Here is a 22142-nt window from a genome sequence, read left to right on the forward strand (position 1 = left end):
CCCAAAACAACTCAAACCAATAACAAGACACTTTATTGTAATTCCTAGGGAGAACGACCCGAGGTTTGAATACTTCGGTTTATAAATTTAGGGGTTTGTTTTAGTGACAAACAACTTTTTGTACGAAAGGATTAGTGATTGGTTTAGAAACTATACTTGCAACGAGAATTCATTTGTGAATTCTAAACCGTCAAAAATCCATTCGTCAAAATGGCGCCGTTGCCGGGGAATTACAATGGTGTTGTGTTATTGGTTATTGTACATATGTGAATAGTGTGAATATCTTGATTTTTGCTTTATTTGCTAGTTATAGAATTTTATTTCTCTTATTTTCCATTATCTTTTGATTTTTGTTTTCTCTTTTCATTATGAATTCTCACTTTGGCTTTGAGTGTGATTACAACTATGTTGTAGGTGATGAAAGCTTCAATGAGAATGTGTATCAAGAATGGGATAATCAAAGGTGGGAGGAACCATATGCATATGATCAATCCTCATGGCAACAACCTCCACCAATGCACTATGAAGAAGAGCCATTCTATGATGCATACCAATCCAATGGCTATGGTGAATTTCCTTGTGACTTTCAAGAACCACCACCATATGCCTATGAGTCATATCCTCAACATGAGCCTCAACCACACTCTCAAGCCTATTTTCACCAAACACCTCCATATGACCATGATTCATATCCACTACACCAACCACCTTTTGAACCATATGAGCCATACATGGAACCACAATTCCAAGATTACTACTCCCAAGAACCACCTCAATACACACCACCACCTTACCAAGAAGAACCACCTTCCTATAATGAACCCTTTCTCCAAGACAATGAACCCTCTTATCCACTCCAATCTTCAATGGATAAAATCCTTAGCCTTATACTTCAAGGGCAAGGAGAAATGCAAAGGGAGACACTAGAATTTATGGCTACTTTGACCAAGGTAGTAAGCAATTTAGTCTCCCAATATTTGAGTACTCAAGGCACTCCCATGGTTACATGTGGAGAATCAATTGAAAAGCATAGCATGAAGGAGAGATTGGAAACTCCGGTGGAGAATGAGGAGTGCTACTTTGTGTTAGAACAATTGGAGGAACCTATGGCCATTGAAGAAGAGGAAGAAGTGGTTGAAGACTTAGGAGATGCGGAACCCCCTTGGGAACTTAGAATTGAAGAAAACCCTTCCAAGAAGATTGAATTTGATGTTGAGGAGGAAAGTGCACAATCTCCAAAACAATTTTTGAATGAAGACTTGGAAGGAATGAAGCAAGAATTGAGTTTCCTTGGTGATGAAGATCATGCATCCAATTTTCTTGGTGGAAAATCCTTTAAATTTGAAGAACCTTCTCCCAATGAATTTGAAAGTGATGTGGAGGTAGATTTCTCTCGTCCTCCAATTTATGATTTGAGTGATGGAGAAGAGCTAGATGAATATAATGAACAAAGGATTGAAAATAAAGAAGTTTATGAAGAGGTGGAAGTTGACAAGGAAGAATACAAGGGAGTAGAGCTCGCTAGCACATTGGAGATACCTCTCCCCAAGCCACCACCATCCACTCTCTCATTCAAGTGGGTAAATTTTTTATACTTAAGCTTTATTATTCCCCTTTGGTGGACGAAATTGTGATTACATCAATATAGCATTAATGTATTTATGTAGAATTGTGGAACTTAGGATTTTTGGTACGAGTGGGCACAATTCCGTTCAACTAACCAGCAAGTGCACTGGGTCGTCCAAGTAATACCTTACGTGAGTAAGGGTCGATCCCACGGAGATTATTGGCTTGAAGCAATCAATGTTATTTTATTAATCTTAGTCAGGAGGCTAATGAAGTTATTTGGATTTATTTGTAAAAGGCCAAACTACAAACTACTTAAAATTGTAAGTTAAAATAATAGGGAATAATAGAGTTACTTGTTTATAGGATTGTGGAATATGTTGGAGTTTTGGAGATGCTTGTCCTTTGACTTCAACTCTTCCTTGAAATCCTCTTCTCACACGCAGGTTCCTTCCATGGCAAGCTCTCTGTAGGGTGTCACCGTTGTCAATGGCTACCTCCCATCCTCTCAGTGAAAACGTTCCTATGCTCTGTCACAGCACGGCTAATCATCTGTCGGTTCTCATCAGGTTGGAATAGAATCCCTTGATTCTTTTGCGTCTGTCACTAACGCCCAGCCCTCAGGAGTTTGAAGCACGTCACAGTCATTCAATCCTGGAATCCTACTTGGAATACCACAGACAAGGTTTAGACTTTCCGGATTCTCATGAATGCCGCCATCAATCCAGCTTATACCACGAAGATTCTGTTGGGGAATCTAAGAGATATTCATTCAGTCTGATGTAGAACGGAGGTGGTTGTCAGGCACACGTTCATAGATTGAGGAAGGTGATGAGTGTCACGGATCATCACCTCCTTCACAATTAAGCGCGAATAAACATCTTAGATAAGAACAAGCGTGTTTAAATGGAAAACAAAGGAATTGTATTAAATCATCGAGACGCTGCAGAGCTCCTCACCCCCAACAATGGAGTTTAGAGACTCATGCCGTCACAAAGTATGTAATTCAGATCTGAAAATGTCATGAGGTACAAGATAAGTCTGTAAAAGTTGTTTAAATAGTAAACTAGTAACCTAGGTTTACAGAAAATGAATAAATTAAGATAATTGGTGCAGAAATCCACTTCTGGGGCCCACTTGGTGTGTGCTGGGGCTGAGACTAAAGCTTTCCACGTGTAAAGGCCTTTCTTGGCGTCAAACTTCAGATTATGACGTGTTTGGGCGTTCAACTCCGGATCATGACGTTTTTCTGGCGTTTAACTCCAGACAGCAGCATGAACTTGGCGTTTAACGCCAAGTTACGTCGTCTATCCTCGCGCAAAGTATGGACTATTATATATTGCTGGAAAGCCCTGGATGTCTACTTTCCAACGCCGTTGAGAGCGCGCCAATTGGACTCCTGTAGCTCCAGAAAATCCATTTCGAGTGCAGGGAGGTCAGGATCCACAGCATCAGCAGTCCTTTTTCAGCCTAAGTCAGATTTTTGCTCAGCTCCCTCAATTCAGTCAGAAAATACCTGAAATTACAGAAAATACACACACTCATAGTAAAGTCCAGAATATGATTTTGCTTAAAAACTAATAAATTCTATTAAAAACTAATTGAAACATACTAAAATCTATAAGAAATTACCCCCCAAAAAGCGTATAAAATATCCTCATCACAACACCAAACTTAACTGTTGCTTGTCCTCAGCAACTAGATAAATAAATAGGTTTTAACAGAAATTAAGAAGTAATAATATTTTAGAGTTTTAACATGAAGCTCATATTCTATTAGATGAGCGGGGCTTGTAGCTTTTGTTTCTGAACAGTTTTGGCATCCCCCTGTATCTTTAAATTTTCAGAATAATTGGCATCCTTAGGAACTCAGAATTCAGATAGTATTATTGACTCTCCTAGTGTAGTATGTGATTCTTGAACACAGTTATTTATGAGTCTTGGCTGTGGCCCTAAGCACTTTGTTTTCCAGTATTACCACCAGATACATAATGCCACAGACACATAACTGGGTGAACTTTTTAGATTGTGACTTAGCTTTGCTAAAGTCCCCAGTCAGAGGTGTCCAGAGCTCTTAAGCACACTCTGTTTGATTTGGGATCACGACTTTAACCACTCAGTCTCAAGTTTGTAACTTGGACCTGCATGCCACAAGCACATGGTTAGGACAGCTTGGTTTAGCCGCTTAGGCCTGGATTTTATTTCCTTGGGCCCTCCTCTCCATTGATGCTCAAAGCCTTGGATCCTTTTTACCCTTGCCTTTTGGTTTTAAGGGCTGCTTGGCTTTTATTCCTTTTGATTGTTGTATTTTTTTTTTTTTTTTGCTGCAAGAATCAATTTCATGATTTTCAGATCATCAATAATATTTTTCGTGTTCCTCATCCTTTCAGGAGCCATAATATCATCAAATTCAAGGTACAATTTATGCACTGTTCAAGCATTCATTCAAGAACAAAAAGTATTGCCACCACATATTAATTATAGTCTTTATTACTAAGAACTCATAAATATAGATTACTTCTTATTCTAAAAAAAATTCTACTACTTATTTATGCCTGATGATGATGAGAAAATAACTTATAGCTTAATTGGAAATAAAATCAAAATAGACATACTAATTACTACTACTACTATATATCTCCTAAGGTAAATTTCTAAAAATACTATCACAGAGTTAAAGCTGGAATTAGAACTTAACAACCTGTATTTTGGGAAGTGGATGTTCCTCTAGTCTGTGGGGTGCCTTCAAGAATTAATTTCTGACACTTCAGCTCCCTTAAGTTCACATCCTTGCTCTTCCTGTTCTCTTAGGTGCCATGATCTTAATGAGTTTTAGCTCAGTGATCATGGCAAATCACACCAAACTTAGAGGTTTGCTTGTCCTCAAGCAAAAGAAATGAAAGGAGAGGAGTAGATGAAAGGCATTTTCAAATAAAGATAAGATGAGTGAAAAAGATATGAGAAGAAATTAAAAAATATTTGAAAAAGAATTGGATTGGACAAAGATTTGGGCTTATGAATTAAGATATTTGATATTTTGAAAAAGAGATTTAGAAATTAGTGTTTCTAGAAATTAGGATTAAAAATTTTAGAATTGAAGATGACATTTTGAAACATGTTTATGCAAGAAATCATGAATTGAAACATAAAAATTTAGAAAATTATGAAGAAAAACGAATTGTACCTCCTCCCATCATCCTGGCGTTGAACGCCACATGGTGCATGTTTTGGGCGTTCAAAGCCCAAATGTTGCTTCTCTTGGGCGTTCAACGCCCATCTGGTCTTCTTTGGCGTTGAACGCCAGAAAGTCCTTTGTCACTGGGCAATTTTTTCTGAACGCCCAGGATGCTAGCAGACTGGCGTAAACGCCCAGAAGGTGCTCCTTTCTGGCGTTTAACGCCCAGAAGATGCTCCTTTCTGGCGTTTAACGCCCAGAGGCTACCTTACTGGCGTTAACGCCCAGTGGGTCTTTTGGGCGTTGACGCCAAAAAGTGTTTCTTACTGACTTTTCACGCCAGTAAGCTTCCAATTCCTGTATAACTCTGTGAATCCAACCAATTGCTATTTTACCTTGAAGAGATTTGGACCTATACCTGAAAAAAGAAAATTTATTTAATTAGTAAATAACTTTGTAAATGCTGGGTTGCCTCCCAGCAAGCGCTTCTTTAATGTCATTAGCTGGACTATTGCTGAGTTTAATCAAGTCTCAGTTTGAGCATTCTTGCTCAAAATTACCTTCAAGATAGTGTTTAACTCTTTGTCCATTAACAATGAACTTTTTGTTAGAGTCACTATCTGAAGTTCTATGTATCCATATGGTGATACGTTTGTAATGACATATGGACCTCTCCACCGGGATTTTAATTTCCCGGGGAATAATTTGAGCTAGAGTTAAATAGCAGAACTTTCTGCCCGGCTCAAAGACTCTGGATGACAATTCTTATCATGCCATTTTTTCGCTTTCTCTTTGTAAATCTTTGCATTTTCGAAAGCATTGAGTCTAAATTCCTCTAGCTCATTTAACTGGAGCAATCGTTTTCTCCAGCTAGCTTGGCATCAAGGTTCAGGAATCTGGTTGCCCAATAGGCCTTATGTTCCAGTTCCACTGGCCAGTGACATGCCTTTCCATACACAAGCTGGTATGGAGAGGTTCCCTATGGGGGTCTTGAATGCTGTTCTGTATGCCCACAGAGCATCATCCAAGCTTCTTGCCCAATCCTTTCTACGGTTAATTACAGTCCGTTCCAGGATTCTTTTGAGTTCTCTATTTGAGACCTCAGCTTGCCCATTAGTTTGTGGGTGATATGGAGTAGCTACCCTGTGGTTGACTCCATAACGTACCAGAGCAGAGTAAAGCTGTTTATTACAGAAATGAGTGCCCCCATCACTGATCAACACTCTAGGGACAACCAAATCTGCTGAAGATATGTTTCTGGAGGAATTTCAACATGTTTTAGTGTCATTAGTGGGTGTTGCAATAGCCTCCACCCATTTGGATAATCCACTGCCACCAGAATATAAGTGTTGAGTATGATGGTGGGAAAGGTCCCATGAAGTCAATGCCCCATACATCAAACAACTCAATCTCCAAGATTCCTTGTTGAGGCATGGCATAACTGTGAGGTAGGTTGCCTGATCTTTGGCAACTGTTACAATTAAGCACAAATGCTCGGGAATCTTATAGAGAGTAGGCCAGTAGAAGCCACTTTGGAGGACTCTTGTGGCTGTCGCTCACTCCAAAATGTCCTCATACTGTGATCCATGGCAATGCCAAAGGATCTTCTGTGCTTCTTTTTAGGCACACATCTACGGATTACTCCATCTGCACATCTCTTAAAGAGATATGGTTCATCCCAAAGATAATACTTTGCATCTGTGATTAATTTCTTGATTGCACCTTACTGTACTCTTTGGGTATGAATCTTACTGCCTTGTAGTTTGCAATGTCTGCAAACCATGGCACTTTCTGGACGGCAGCAGTTGCTCATCCGGAAAGGTTTCAGAGATCTCAGTGAGAGGGGGGAACGCCCCTTCCACTGGTTCTATTCGGGACAGGTGATCTGCTACTTGATTTTCTGTCCCTTTTCTGTCTCTATTTCTATATCAAACTTGCAGAAGCAACACCCATCTGATGAGTCTAGGTTTTGAATCCTGCTTTGTGAGTAGATATTTAAGAGCAGCATGATCAGTGTACACAATCACTTTTGATCCTACTAAATAGGATCTGAATTTGTCAATGGCGTAAACCACTGCAAGTAGCTTTTTCTGGTTGTGTAATTCTTCTGTGCATCATTTAGAACACGGCTAGCATAGTAAATGACGTGCAGAAGCTTGTCATGCCTTTGTCCCCAATACTGCACAATGGCATGGTCACTGGCATCACACATAATTCAAATGGTAATGTCCAGTCTAGTGCAGAGATGATTGGTGCTGAGACCAATTTAGCTTTCAGGGTCTCAATGCCTGCAAACACTCTTTATCAAAGATAAATGGCGTGTCAGCAGCTAGCAGGTGCTCAGAGGTTTGGCGATTTTTGAAAAATCCTTTATAAACCTCCTATAGAATCCTGCATGCCCCAGAAAGCTTCTGATTGCCTTACTATTAGCAGGTGGTGGCAATTTTTCAATTACTTCTACCTTAGCTTGGTCCACCTCTATTCCCTTGTTCGAAATTTTATGCCCAAGGACAATTCCTTCAGTCACCATAAAGTGACATTTTTCCCAGTTTAAACCAGGTTAGTCTCTGGCATCTTTTCAGAACAGTGCTAAATGGTTAAGGCAGGAGAGCTGAATGAGTCTCCAAATACTGAAAAGTCATCCATGAAGACTTCCAGAAATTTTTCCACCATATCAGAGAAAATGGAGAGCATGCACCTCTGAAAGGTTGCAGGTGCATTGCACAGGCCAAATGGCATCCTTCTGTATGCAATACTCCAGATGGGCATGTGAACGCCGTTTCTCCTGATCCTGGGGATCTACTGCAATTTGATTATAACCTGAATATCCATCCAGGAAGCAGTAGTATTCATGACCTGCTAGTCTTTCTAGCATTTGGTCTATGAATGGTAAAGGAAAATGATCCTTTCTGGTGGCTGTATTGAGCTTCTGTAATCAATGCACATACGCCACCCTGTAACTGTCCTTGTAGGAACCAGTTCATTTTTTTCATTGTGAACCACTGTCATGCCTCCCTTTTTTGGAACAACTTGGACAGGGCTCACCCAGGGGCTGTCAGAAATAGGATAAATAATCCCAGCCTCTAGTAATTTAGTGACCTCTTCTGCACCACTTCCTTCATGGTGGGTTCAGCCTCCTCTGTGGTTGGACCACAGGCTTGGCGTCACCTTCCAATAGGATCTTATGCATGCATCTGGCTGGGCTAATGCCCTTAAGGTCACTGATGAACCACCCAAGAGCTGTCTTGTGTCCTTAGCACTTGAATTAGTGCTTCCTCTTCCTGTGGCTCTAAGGTAGAGTTATAATTACAGGAAAGGTATCACCTTCTCCCAGAAATGCATATTTCAGGGATGGTGGCAATGGTTTGAGTTCGGGTTTTGGAGGTTTCTCCTCTTCTTGAGGGATTTTCAGAGGTTCTATTATCTTCTCTGATTCCTCCAAATCAGGCTGAACATCTTTGAAGATGTCCTCTAGCTCTGATTCCAAACTCTCAGCCATATTGACCTCTCTTACCAGAGAATCAATAATATCAACACTCATGCAGTCATTTGGGGTGTCTGGATGTTGCATTGCTTTGAACAACATTCAACTTGAACTCTTCCTCATTGACTCTCAAGGTTACTTCCCCTTTTGGACATCAATGAGGGTTCGGCCAGTTGCTAGGAAAGGTCTTCCTAGAATGAGAGTTGCACTCTTGTGCTCCTCCATTTCCAGCACCACAAAGTCAGTAGGAAAGGCGAATGGCCCAACCTTGACAATCATGTCTTCAATCACGCCTGATGGGTACTTAATGGAGCCATCAGCAAGTTGAAGACATATCCTGGTTGGTTTAATTTCTTCAGTTAAACCAAGCTTTCTGATAGTATGCAGGTATTAAGTTGATACTTGCCCCAAGATCACATAGAGCTTGCTTGGTACAATTACCCTCTAATGTGCATGGTATCATAAAGCTCCCAGGATCTTTAAGCTCTCAGGTAAGCTTTTAGAATGACTGCACTGCATTCTTCAGTGAGGTAGACTTTTTCAGTTTCCCTCCAATCCTTCTTATGACTTAAGATTTCTTTCATGAACTTAGCATAAGAAGGTATTTGCTCAAGTGCTTCTGCAAACGGAATCTTTATTTCAAGAGTCCTGAGATAGTCTGCAAAGCGAGCAAATTGCTTATCCTGTTCGCTTGGCGGAGTTTTGAGGCAGGTATCCTCAACCTTAGTTGCTGAGGTTTATTACCTACAGAAGTGGGTTGGGAAGCCTTTTTAGAAGGGTTGTTATCAGTACTTGTATGTAACTGATTCCCTACTGGCAATTGAACACCAGTGGTAGGAGCTGGAGTGGCGTTAGACGCCACATCCTTGTTTGTCACTGGCGTTTGAACGCCAGAACCTTGCTCCCCTTGGGCGTTCAACGCCAGATCCATGCTTGTTTCTGGCGTTGAACGCCAGGAATGAGCATGGTCTGGGCGTTCAGCGCCAGCTTTATCCCTCTCTGGGCTCTGATTGTCCTCAGAGGGGTTTTGAGTGTCCCCCTGTTCATTTCTTGTCTTCTTGCTGCTTTGAAGTGAGGTATTTAATGTTTTCCCACTTCTTAATTGAACTGCTTGGCATTCTTCTGTTATTTGTTTTGACAGTTGCTTTTCTGTCTGCTTTAATTGCACTTCCATGTTCCTGTTAGCCATTCTTGTTTCCTGTAACATTTCCTTGAATTCGGCTAGTTGCTGGGTTAGAAAATCTAATTGCTGATTGAATTCATTAGCCTGATCCACTGGACTGAGTTCTGCAGTTACTGTTTTAGCTTCTTCTTTCATAGAGGATTCACTGCTTAGGTACAGATGCTGATTTTCTGGCAACTGTATCAATAAGCTCTTGAGCTTCTTCAATTGTTTTTCTCATGTGTATAGATCCACCAGCTGAGTGGTCTAGAGAAATCTGAGCTTTTTCTGTAAGCCCATAGTAGAAGATGTCTAATTGCACCCATTCTGAAAACATTTCAGAGGGGCATTTTCTTAGCATCTCTCTGTATCTCTCCCAAGCATCATAAAGAGATTCATTATCTCCTTGTTTGAAGCCTTGGATGTTTAGCCTTAGCTGTGTCATCCGTTTGGGAGGGAAATAGTGATTCAGGAATTTTTCTAACAGCTGTTTCCATGTTTTTTATGCTGCTCTTAGGCTGGTTATTCAACCACCTCTTAGCTTGATCTTTTACAGCAAATGGAAACAGTAATAGTCTGTAGACATCCTGATCCACTTCTTTATCATGTACTGTATCAGCAATTTGCAGAAATTGTGCCAGAAACTCTGTAGGTTCTTCATGTGGAAGACCGGAATACTGGCAGTTTTGCTGCACCATGATAATGAGCTGAGGATTCAGCTCAAAGCTACTAACTCCAATGGAGGGTATACAGATACTACTCCCATATGAAGCAGTAGTGGGGTTGGCATATGACCCAGAGTCCTCTTGGACTGTTCATTCCCACTTGCTTCCATATTGAATACAAGTTGAGAATTTATATGTTGAGAATTATTTATTTTATAGTAATGGAATAACAAAAAAAATGGGATATAGATATAAAAATATTTTGAAATTGAAAATTGAATTTTTAATGTAAAATTTTCGAAAAAGTAGTTTTTAAAAATAGTTAGAAAATAAATTTTTTTTTGAATTTTGAATTTTATGATGAAAGAGAAAAACTCACAAAAGACACAAGACTTAAAATTTTTAGATCTAATGCTCCTTAAATTTCGAAAATTTTTGGAGGGAAAACACTAAGGAACACCAAACTAAAAATTTTAAGATCAAGACACAAGAAAAACTCAAGAACACCTTGAAGATTCACAAGAACACCAAGAACACAAGAAAGAACACCAAACTTAAAATTTTTAGAAAACCAAGATAAATTTTCGAAAATTGTGAAAGGATTAACAAGAAAACACCAAACTTAAAGTTTGGCACAAGATTAAATCAAGAAAAATTATTTTGAAAAAGATTTTCAAAAGTACTGGTGCTCCCTCATCAGAATATAAACCAATGCTTTAGCCAATTGGGAATAAATATGACACTTGGTGCAGATGTTCCAATTAGTGCTTTAAAAGGAACACAAGTGAAACAAGAAAAGACACAAAGCAAGAAAACTCAAGATCAAACAAGAAAAATAAGCAAGAACAACTTGAAGATTAATGAAGAACACAGATCACAAGTCGAAAATTTTAAAGAAAAATATGAGATATGCAATTGACACCAAACTTAGAACAAGACACTAAAACTCACGAAAATTAGCAATTAATTAAAAGAAAAATAATAAATCTTGAAAAGAAATTTTTGAAAAGAAACTATCCTATCAATATTGATTTAATGACTCTATAATAATAAAAATAAGAATAAAAATAAAAATAAATTATTCCTAATCTAAGAAATAAAATAAGCCTTCAATTGTCCAAACTCAATAATCCCCGGCAACGGCGCCAAAACTTGGTGGACGAAATTGTGATCACATCAATATAGCATTAATGTATTTATGTAGAATTGTGGAACTTAGGATTTTTGGTACGAGTGGGCACAATTCCGTTCAACTAACCAGCAAGTGCACTGGGTCGTCCAAGTAATACCTTACGTGAGTAAGGGTCGATCCCACGGAGATTATTGGATTGAAGCAATCAATGTTATTTTATTAATTAGTCAGGAGGCTAATGAAGTTATTTGGATTTATTGTAAAAGGCCAAACTACAAACTACTTAAAATTGTAAGTTAAAATAATAGGGAATAATAGAGTTACTTGTTTATAAAGGATTGTGGAATATGTTGGAGTTTTGGAGATGCTTTGTCCTTTGACTTCAACTCTTCCTTGAAATCCTCTTCTCACACGCAGGTTCCTTCCATGGCAAGCTCTCTGTAGGGTGTCACCGTTGTCAATGGCTACCTCCCATCCTCTCAGTGAAAACGTTCCTATGCTCTGTCACAGCACGGCTAATCATCTGTCGGTTCTCAATCAGGTTGGAATAGAATCCCTTGATTCTTTTGCGTCTGTCACTAACGCCCAGCCCTCAGGAGTTTGAAGCACGTCACAGTCATTCAATCCTGGAATCCTACTTGGAATACCACAGACAAGGTTTAGACTTTCCGGATTCTCATGAATGCCGCCATCAATCCAGCTTATACCACGAAGATTCTGTTGGGGAATCTAAGAGATATTCATTCAGTCTGATGTAGAACGGAGGTGGTTGTCAGGCACACGTTCATGGATTGAGGAAGGTGATGAGTGTCACGGATCATCACCTCCTTCACAATTAAGCGCGAATAAACATCTTAGATAAGAACAAGCGTGTTTGAATGGAAAACAAAGGAATTGTATTAAATCATCGAGACGCTGCAGAGCTCCTCACCCCCAACAATGGAGTTTAGAGACTCATGCCGTCACAAAGTATGTAATTCAGATCTGAAAATGTCATGAGGTACAAGATAAGTCTGTAAAAGTTGTTTAAATAGTAAACTAGTAACCTAGGTTTACAGAAAATGAATAAACTAAGATAATTGGTGCAGAAATTCACTTCTGGGGCCCACTTGGTGTGTGCTGGGGCTGAGACTAAAGCTTTCCACGTGTAAAGGCCTTTCTTGGCGTCAAACTTCAGATTATGACGTGTTTTGGGCGTTCAACTCCGGATCATGACGTTTTTCTGGCGTTTAACTCCAGACAGCAGCATGAACTTGGCGTTTAACGCCAAGTTACGTCGTCTATCCTCGCGCAAAGTATGGACTATTATATATTGCTGGAAAGCCCTGGATGTCTACTTTTCAATGCCGTTGAGAGCGCGCCAATTGGACTCCTGTAGCTCCAGAAAATCCATTTCGAGTGCAGGGAGGTCAGGATCCAACAGCATCAGCAGTCCTTTTTCAGCCTAAGTCAGATTTTTGCTCAGCTCCCTCAATTTCAGTCAGAAAATACCTAAAATTACAGAAAAATACACACACTCATAGTAAAGTCCAGAAATATGATTTTTGCTTAAAAACTAATAAAATTCTATTAAAAACTAATTGAAACATACTAAAATCTATAAGAAATTACCCCCCAAAAAGCGTATAAAATATCCGCTCATCACCCTTGAATATGGTTTGCTTGAGACGGATGGTCAACTTAGACATATTTGTGGCTTTAAGAATAAAAAGGAGATGGTTAGTGGTTTGAAATATCATTCTAGGTTCATTATGGTTGCATGCTCAAAGCTTAATTGTAAAGGTTGGTGTATAACTAGAATACATGGGCCTAGAAGGATGTTTGGTCACTTTGTTGAGAATTCACTTTGCTCACCACCCACATGGATTAATGATAATCAACTTGGAGATGGGTGTGAAGACAAAATATGGGATCCGGGAGCACATGAGGATCAACTTTGGGAGCCCATGGTTTGTGTAGAACTCCATCAAAGCTTGGAGATATTAATCTTGAATGATGGAGCTTATTGGAAGTCCAAGCATTGGTGGAAGTTCCAAGATGAATACAAGCACAAGCCACCTTGATGAGGAGCTCCCCATAAGTCCAACTTAAGGACTTAAAATAAAAGTGCTAGGTGGGAGACACCCCACCATGGTAATATCTTTTCATTTTCTCTTTTGTAAATATTTGGTAAAATTAGTCTAATTTCATGTTTTGTTTAGTTAGTTGAGTGTATTTGGTAGTTTAGTATGTTAAATAAGGTTTGATGATATTTTGGTAGCTATTTGGAGGTTTGGAATGCTTGGATTGGTGCAAAAACACAGAAAAATTTTGAAAAACAGAGCACCATCCATGCGTACGCGCACTGCATGCGTACGCGTACATCAAGCATTCTGGACCATCCGCGCGTGCGCGCCATACACGCGTACGCGTGGATTGAGAAGTTCCACCATCCATACCTTGACCCGAGAGTTAGGCCTGCACCATGCGAAAACTGGGCCTAAGGCATAACTCAATTCGCGCGTACGCACACCTGACGCGTACGCGCCCTTTTGGCAACTTGCGGTTTGACGCGCAAGCGCAATATGCGCGCGCGCGCCGATAATGCCTTCTGCTCTCCTGGTACATTTTCCAGAGAGTTACGCCCATGCTACGCCAACATTGTGCCTTTGGCACAACCCCACCCGCGCGCCCGCGCACATGACGCGTACGCGCCACTCTCGAAATAAACCATCCACGCGCGCGCGGCATGCGCGCGTACGCGCGGATTTCCTTCCTTCACCACATTTCTTTTCTTCTCCTCTTTCCATTTCTTTCCTTCTCATCTCTTCTTCCCTTCTTCTACCCCTCATCCAACACTTCCAAACACCATTGATAACCATTTATTTTAGTTAGTTAGTTAATTAGTTAGTTAGTTAGTTGATTAGTTAGCTTTAGTTTAGTTTTTATTTTATTCTCTCTCTTTTCATTACAAGTGTTGGATTATTGACTTTGTTTACTATGCATTGTTGCCTCCTTATTGCCTAAATGCTAATTTAGCATTAATGTTTTTAGATAATCTTTGTTGGATCCTATGATTGAGGTTATATTTTGCTACTTGGTCTTGAGTTTTTCATGCTTATCTTTTGAAAAATACCAAGTGATGAAAATTGCCTTCAAGCTTGTAACTCTTCTTGAATTACATGATTTGGCCACCATGTGATTTGAGCCTTATTCTGTGATTAGGCAACCTCTTGATGGATGATGTTGTGCATTTACCTTAATGCATTGTATTTTATGATTGTATGCATCCATATGTGTTTGGCTTGAATGCTTTCATGCTTCTTTAATGCTTGTTTTACCTTACAAGTTCACTTAAAGCATCTCAAGCATACTAGAATGAGTAAAGTGCATGCTTCTTCTGTGACATAACTTTTATGCTAATGTATGTTCTAAACTGCGCAATTTAGAATTCACACACTTATTTGTCATTAATGTCACACTAATTCACTCACTCAATTCTAGTGATTTACCTCATTCCAACAATTATGCTTCCTTGCTTTTGTATTACCCTACCTTATGGTGTTATATTTTTGTTTTTCATGATGAATGCACCACAAGCAATAACGGAAGCAAGACTAAGAACACGTAGCAATCCGGAGAGTCGTCGTACCCCCTTGCTCATCTTTGAGTGCACCGAGGACGGTGCAAACTTTTAAGTGTGGGGAGGTCGTCCGACCGTTTGACGATTTTGAGTGACAAGTTTCTAATCCCAACACTTTTGCATGTCATTCTAGGATTTTAGGATTTTTACTTGCATTCTCTTAATTTTTGTATATGTATACACAATAAGCTTAGTCAAAATAATGAAATTTTTCAAGATTTCTATCTATAGGGCACCAATTGATTTGAGTGAAAACTTTTCATAGAACTTGCTTGAATTATATATCTTGTGGATCATATTTTGAGCTAAGAACACAAGCAAGTGAGATTTGAGCCTAATGGTGTGGTTACATCTTATAACCACTTATTTTTCCTTCTTGTGTGCATTATTCTCTTTCTATGAATGTAATCTTTGATTTGTTTGATTCTTTATGTCCATTATTTTGTGTATTCATGCATTTGTATGATTGAGGCCATCATTTCATTTAGCTCACTTACCCAAATAGCCTTACCTTTTATCTTCCTTTGTTAGCCAATTTGAGCCTACGATTAACCCACTTGTTCTTAATTTTAGCACATTACAAGCCTTAAAGCGAAAAACAATAAATGTCCTTATTTGGATCTTTGATTAGCTTAGGCTAGTGTGTGTGAGTATCATTCAAGTGTGGGAACCTTGGGACATTGGGTGAATAAAAGGGTAGTTTTGTATTTTTATTGAAATTATTAGAAATTGGGTACATGCTCATGTATTGATCAATTGTAAAACCTTATGCATTGATGCTCTTGTATATAGGAAGAAAGAAAAATAAAACAAAAGAAAAAAGAAAAGAAAAGAAAAATAATATGGAAAAAAAAATATATATATAGAAAAAGAAAGAAAAAGAAGAAAAAAAAAAGAAAAAGGAATAAAAAGGGGACAAAATGCCCCAAATCAAAGTATAGTCCAATAAAATCAATGCATAGGTGTTGTGAAATTAAAAAGGAATACATGAGTATGTGAAAGAGTGAAAAATGGGTAGTTAGGTTGGAATTTAATTGTATAGGATGTCATAGGTTAGGTGGGAAGTTTAAGCTTATCAAAGATTCAAATTTCAAACTCACTTAACCAAATATGCATCCTACCTTAACCCTAGCCCCATTACAACCTAAAGAAAAGACCTCATGATACTTGTATGCATGCATGAAATATATGTTGATTGTTAGAAGAAGAACAAATCTTAGAAAGCATGACTAGGAGAGAATTGAGTGAATCAACCCTAAACACTTGAGCGAATAGAGTGCAAACATTACCGGTGAGGGTTTGATGCTCAATTACATGTTTCCACCTATGATCATCTCTTTTCATGCAAGTTTGTAAAAATATTTAATAACTCAAATCAATTGTGGATTAGACTTGCTAGTCCTTAGTCCTTGTGCATATATGCTTCTTGAGAATTGATTTATTTTGACCAAGCAATTGCATTCATTTAGATAGTTGCATGTAAGTAGATTGCATTTAGTTAGTTCCATTGAATAAATGCCATACCCTTTACTTCATTCTTGGTTTAAGCATGAGGACATGCTTGGTTTAAGTGTGGGGAGGTTGACAAACCCCGTTTTGACGGTTTGTCTTGCATTGATTCTAAGAGATTTTAATACCTTTTACCCACATTTATTCAATGAAATAGCATGGTTTTGTGATTGTCTCCTTATTTGTGCTTAGATGTGAAAACATGCTTTTTAGGCCTTTAATTTGATAATTTCAATCTCCCTTTGATTCCACTAGATGCCTTGATATGTTTGCTAGTGATTTCAGATTGAAAAGGCTAGGAATGGATCAAAGGAGTGGAAAGGAAAGCATGCAAAGTGGAGAAATCATGAAAAGTCAAAGAAGTTGAAATCGCCCATGGACGCGCGCGCGCACCTGGCGCTTGAGCGCACCTGCGAATTACCCCATGGACGCGTACGCGTGATGTGCGCGTACGCGTCGGTGTTGGTTTATGATTTTTTAATGAAAACATGGCCAACGAATTCTGAAGGGTTGTGGGGCCCAATCCCAACCAACTTTGGCACCAAAGATGCTATTTAAAGCCAAGGATTGAAGAGAAAAGGGGATTCCAACTCATTAGTTCATACACACTCATTAGGATTAGTTTAGAGTTAGTTTCTAGAGAGAGAAGCTCTCTCTTCTCTCTAGAATTAGGATTAGGATTAGGTTTAGTTCTTAGATCTAGATTTTAGATTCATCTTCTTCTACTTCTATCCTCTTAATTTCTAGTTGTTACATTCATCTTCCTCTATTCTTTTGTTGTAATTTCCTTTATGTTGTTCTTACATTTTGTTGTAGATCTACTTTTGTTCCTTCCTTTCTCTTTCAATTCAATAAGAGGTAATTCATGTAGATCTTTCTTCCTTTAATTGTTGTTGTTAATTCTTTACATTTGATTGTTGTTAGAATTAATTCTTGTTGTCAATTTACTATGTTTTTCTTTTATGCCTTCCAAGTGTTTGATGAAATGCTTGGTTGGATTTTAGAGTAGAATTTTATACTCTTGGCTTGGAAAGGTAACTTAGGAACTCTTGAGTTACTAATGTCCAAGTGATTGATGATTGGGAGCCATTGACTCTAGTTCTCACTAATTGAATTGGTGGAGAGTTAGGACTTATGGACTAGGATTGATATAGCTCATTTGACTTTCCTTTACTACTAGTTAGAGGATGATTTAATGGGATTAATCCTTGCCAATTCTCATATTGTGGTTAGTAATTAGGATAGAGATCCTTGACCACCAACCCTTGCCAAGACCTTTTTAGCCATTAGTTTACTTTCTTGCCATTTATCTTTCATGCCTCTTATCAAAACCCCAAAACAACTCAAACCAATAACAAGACACTTTATTGTAATTCCTAGGGAGAACGACCCAAGGTTTGAATACTTCGGTTTATAAATTTAGGGGTTTGTTTTAGTGACAAACAACTTTTTGTACGAAAGGATTAGTGATTGGTTTAGAAACTATACTTGCAACGAGAATTCATTTGTGAATTCTAAACCGTCAAAAATCCATTCGTCACCAACCTCACATTTTCCGGACTAAAATCTAAGTATTTCCCCCAAACCATTGTAAGATAATTCTTTGGGTTCGGGTTCTTACTTTGATCATGGTTCCTAGTGATCCATTCATTGGCATAGAACTCTTGAACCATTAAGATTCCGACTTGTTGGATGGGGTTGGTTAGAACTTCCCAACCTCTTCTTTGGACCTCATGTCGGATCTCCGGATACTCATTTTTCTTGAGCTTGAAAGGGACCTTGGGGATCACCTTCTTCTTGGCTACAACATCATAGAAGTGGTCTTGATGGGATTTGGAGATGAATCTTTCCATCTCCCACGACTCGGAGGTGGAAGCTTTTGTCTTCCCTTTCCCTTTTCTAGAGGATTCTCTGGCCTTAGGTGCCATCAATAGTTATGGAAAAACAAAAAAGCTATGCTTTTACCACACCAAACTTAGAATATTGCTCGCCCTCGAGCAAGAGATGAAAGAAGAGAAGAAGAAGAAGAAGAAGAAAATATGGAGGAGAGGGGGAGAGGTGTATTCGGCCAAGAAGGAGAATAGAGGTTTGTATTGTGTGAAAATGAAGAAGAATGGAGGGGTTTATATAGTGACGGTTGAGGGAGTAGGTTCGGCCATTTAGGGTGGGTTTGGGTGGGAAAGAAATTTGAATTTTGAAGGTAGGTGGGGTTTATGGGGAATAGTGGATGGGTGTGAGTGGTGAAGGGGGGTGATTGGGAAGAGAGATTAAGGTGATTGATGAAGGGTTTTGGGGAAGAGTGTTTATTGGAAAGAGAGGATGAATGTTGAGAAGATGGGAGAATATGGTAGGTGGGGATCCTCTGGGGTCCACAGATCCTGAGATGATCTTGTGGGGTCCACAGATCCTGAGGTGTCAAGGATTTACATCCCTGCACCAATTAGGCATGTAAAATGCCTTTCCATGCAATTCTGGTGTTTAAACGCCGAAGTGATGCATGTTCTGGGCGTTCAACGCCCGTGTGCAGCATGTTTCTGACGTTGAACGCCAGTTCTATACTTGTTTCTGGTGTTCAGCGCCAGCTCTCCTCAGGGTTCATTCCTGGCGTTTGAACGCCGGGATGTTGCTTGTTTCTGGCATTCAGCGCCAGATCCATGCTCTGTTCTGGCCAGATGCTCCTTACCGGCGTTTAAACGCCAGTAAGTCCTTCCTCCAGGGTGTATTTTTCTTCTACTGTTTTTGATTATGTTTTTAATTTTAATATTTTTTTCGTGACTCCACATGATCATGAACCTAATAAAACATAAAAGAATAATAAAATAAAAAATAAAATTAGATAAATAAAAATTGGGTTGCCTCCCAATAAGCGCTTCTTTAATGTCAATAGCTTGACAGTGGGCTCTCATGGAGCCACACAGGTGATCAGGTCAATGTTGTAGACTCCCAACATCAAACTTAGAGTTTGGATGTGGGGATTCAACACCAAACTTAGAGTTTGGCCAAGCCTTCTCAACACCAAACTTAGAGTTTGATTGTGGGGGCTTTGTTTGACTCTGTACTGAGAGAAGCTTTTCATGCTTCCTCTCCATTGTTAAAGAAGAAGATCCTTGAGCCTTGAAAACAAGGTAGTCCCCATTCAATTGAAGGACTAATTCTCCTCTGTTAACATCTATCACAGCTCCTGCTGTGGCTAGGAAAGGTCTTCCAAGGATGATGCATTCATCCTCCTCCTTCCTAGTGTCTAAGATTATGAAATCAGCAGGAATGTAAAGGCCTTTAACCTTTACCAACACGTCCTCTACTAATCCATAAGCTTGTCTTACTGACTTGTCTACCAATTGTAATGAGAATAAGGCAGGATGTACCTCAATGATCCCCAGCTTCTCCATTACAGAGAGTGGCATAAGATTTATGCCTGACCCTAGGTCACACAGAGCTTTTTCAAAGGTCATGGTGCCTATGGTACAGGGTATTAAGAATTTCCCAGGATCTTGTTTCTTTTGAGGTAAAGTTTGTTGAACCCATGTATCAAGTTCACTAATGAGCAAGGGAGGTTCACCTTCCCAAGTCTCATTACCAAATAACTTGGCATTCAGCTTCATGATGGCTCCTAGATATTGAGCAACTTGCTCTCCAGTTACATCTTCATCCTCTTCAGAGGAAGAATAATCTTCAGAGCTCATGAATGGCAGAAGGAGATTTAATGGAATCTCTATGGTCTCTATATGAGCCTCAGATTCCTTTGGATCCTCAATAGGGAACTCCTTCCTGCTTGAGAGACATCCCATGAGATCTTTCTCATTGGGATTCGCGTCCTCTCCCTCCTCCTTGCATTCGGCCATATTGATTATATCAGTGGCCTTGCACTCTCTTTTTGGATTTTCTTCAGTATTGCTTGGGAGAGTACTAGGAGGGGTTTCAGTGATTTTCTTACTCAGCTGGTCCACTTGTGCCTCCATATTTCTGATGGAGGACCTTGTTTTATTCATGAAACTTAAAGTGGCCTTAGACAGATCAGAGACTAAGTTTGCTAAGTTAGAGGTATTCTGTTCATAATTCTCTATCTGTTGCTGAGAAGATGATGGATAAGGCTTGATATTGCTAAGCCTATTTCTTCCACCATTATTAAAGCCTTGTTGAGGCTTTTGTTGATCCTTCTATGAGAAATTCGGATGATTTCTCCATGATGAATTATAGGTGTTTCCATAAGGTTCACCCATGTAATTTACCTCTGCCATTGTAGGGTTTTCAGGATCATAAGCTTCTTCTTCAGAAGATGCATCTTTAGTACTGTTGGATGCATTTTGCCATCCATTCAGACTTTGAGAAATCATGTTGACTTGCTGAGTCAACACTTTGTTCTGAGCCAATATGGCATTCGGAGCATCAATTTCAAGAACTCCCATCCTCTGAGGCGTCCCATTATTCACGGAATTTCTCTCAGAAGTATACATGAATTGGTTATTTGCAACCATGTCAATAAGTTCCTGAGCTTCTGCAGGCGTTTTCTTTAGGTGAATGGATCCACCTGTAGAGTGGTCCAATGACATCTTGCAAAACTCAGATAGACCATAATAGAATATATCTAATATGGTCCACTCTGAAAACATGTCAGAAGGACACTTTTTGGTCATCTGCTTGTATCTTTCCCAAGCTTCATAGAGGGATTCACCATCTTTTTGCTTGAAGGTCTGAACATCCACTCTAAGCTTGCTTAGCTTTTGAGGAGGAAAGAATTTATCCAAGAAGGCCGTGACCAGCTTATCCCAGGAGTCCAGGCTATCTTTAGGTTGTGAGTCCGACCATGTTCTAGCTCTGTCTCTTACAGCAAAAGGGGAAAGCATGAGCCTGTAGACTTCAGGATCTACTCCATTCGTCTTAACAGTCTCACAAATCTGCAAGAACTCAGTTAAAAACTGGTAAGGATCTTTAGATGGAAGTCCATGAAACTTGCAGTTCTGTTGCATTAGAGCAACAAATTGAGGTTTCAGCTCAAAATTGTTTGCTCCAATGGCAGGAATTGAGATGCTTCTTCCATCAAAATTGGACGTGGGTTTAGTAAAATCACCAAGCATCCTCCTTGCATTATTGTTGTTGGGTTCGGCCGCCATCTCCTTCTCTTGTTCAAAAATTTCAGAAAGGTTGCCTCTGGATTGTTGTAATTTAGCTTCTCTTAGTTTCCTCTTCAGAGTCCTTTCAGGTTCAGGATCAGCTTCAACAAGAGTTCTTTTTTCCTTATTCCTGCTCATATGAAAGAGAAGAGAACAAGAAAAGAAGAGGAATCCTCTATGTCACAGTAAAGAGGATCCTTATTATTAGTAGAAGAAGAAAAGAATAAAGAAAGGAGAATCCAAACACAAGGGTAAGGATAGAGGCAGTGATTGGAGATGAAGAGAGGTGAAGAGAAGTGTTAGTAAATGAATAAATAAATAGAAGAAGATGAGAGAGAGAATTCGAAAATTAAAGATGAGATAGAATTAAAATTAAAATTTAAAACAATTAGTTAATTAAAAAGAATTTTTTTGAAAAAGAGGGAGGTATTTTCGAAAATTAGAGAGGAGAGAGTGGTTAGGTGGTTTTGAAAAAGATAAGAAACAAAAAAAAGGTCAAATAATTAGTTGGAAGAGATATTAAAATCAAATTTGAAAAGATAAGAAGATAAGATATTTTAAAATCAAATTTTTGAAAAAGATATGATATAAAAGATAAGATAAGATAGATTTAATTTTTAAAGTTAAAATTAATTACTTAACTAATAAGAAATTAAAAGATAAGATTCTAGAATTTAAAGATTGAATCTTTCTTAACAAGAAATTAACAACTTCAAA

The 22142-nt window shown here is 39.0% G+C and overlaps 1 non-coding gene across 1 annotated transcript; it reads left to right on the forward strand.

Annotated features, from left to right (window-relative positions):
- Positions 1–20922: 20922 nt before the first annotated feature.
- On the forward strand, positions 20923–21026 carry LOC130959213 (small nucleolar RNA R71). Its single transcript, XR_009078308.1, has one exon. It is a non-coding gene; the product is annotated as a small nucleolar RNA R71 (small nucleolar RNA).
- The last annotated feature ends 1116 nt before the right edge of the window (positions 21027–22142 follow it).

This window comes from Arachis stenosperma, chromosome 10, assembly GCF_014773155.1.
Source record: "Arachis stenosperma cultivar V10309 chromosome 10, arast.V10309.gnm1.PFL2, whole genome shotgun sequence".
In the NCBI taxonomy this organism is placed as follows: Eukaryota; Viridiplantae; Streptophyta; class Magnoliopsida; order Fabales; family Fabaceae; genus Arachis; species Arachis stenosperma.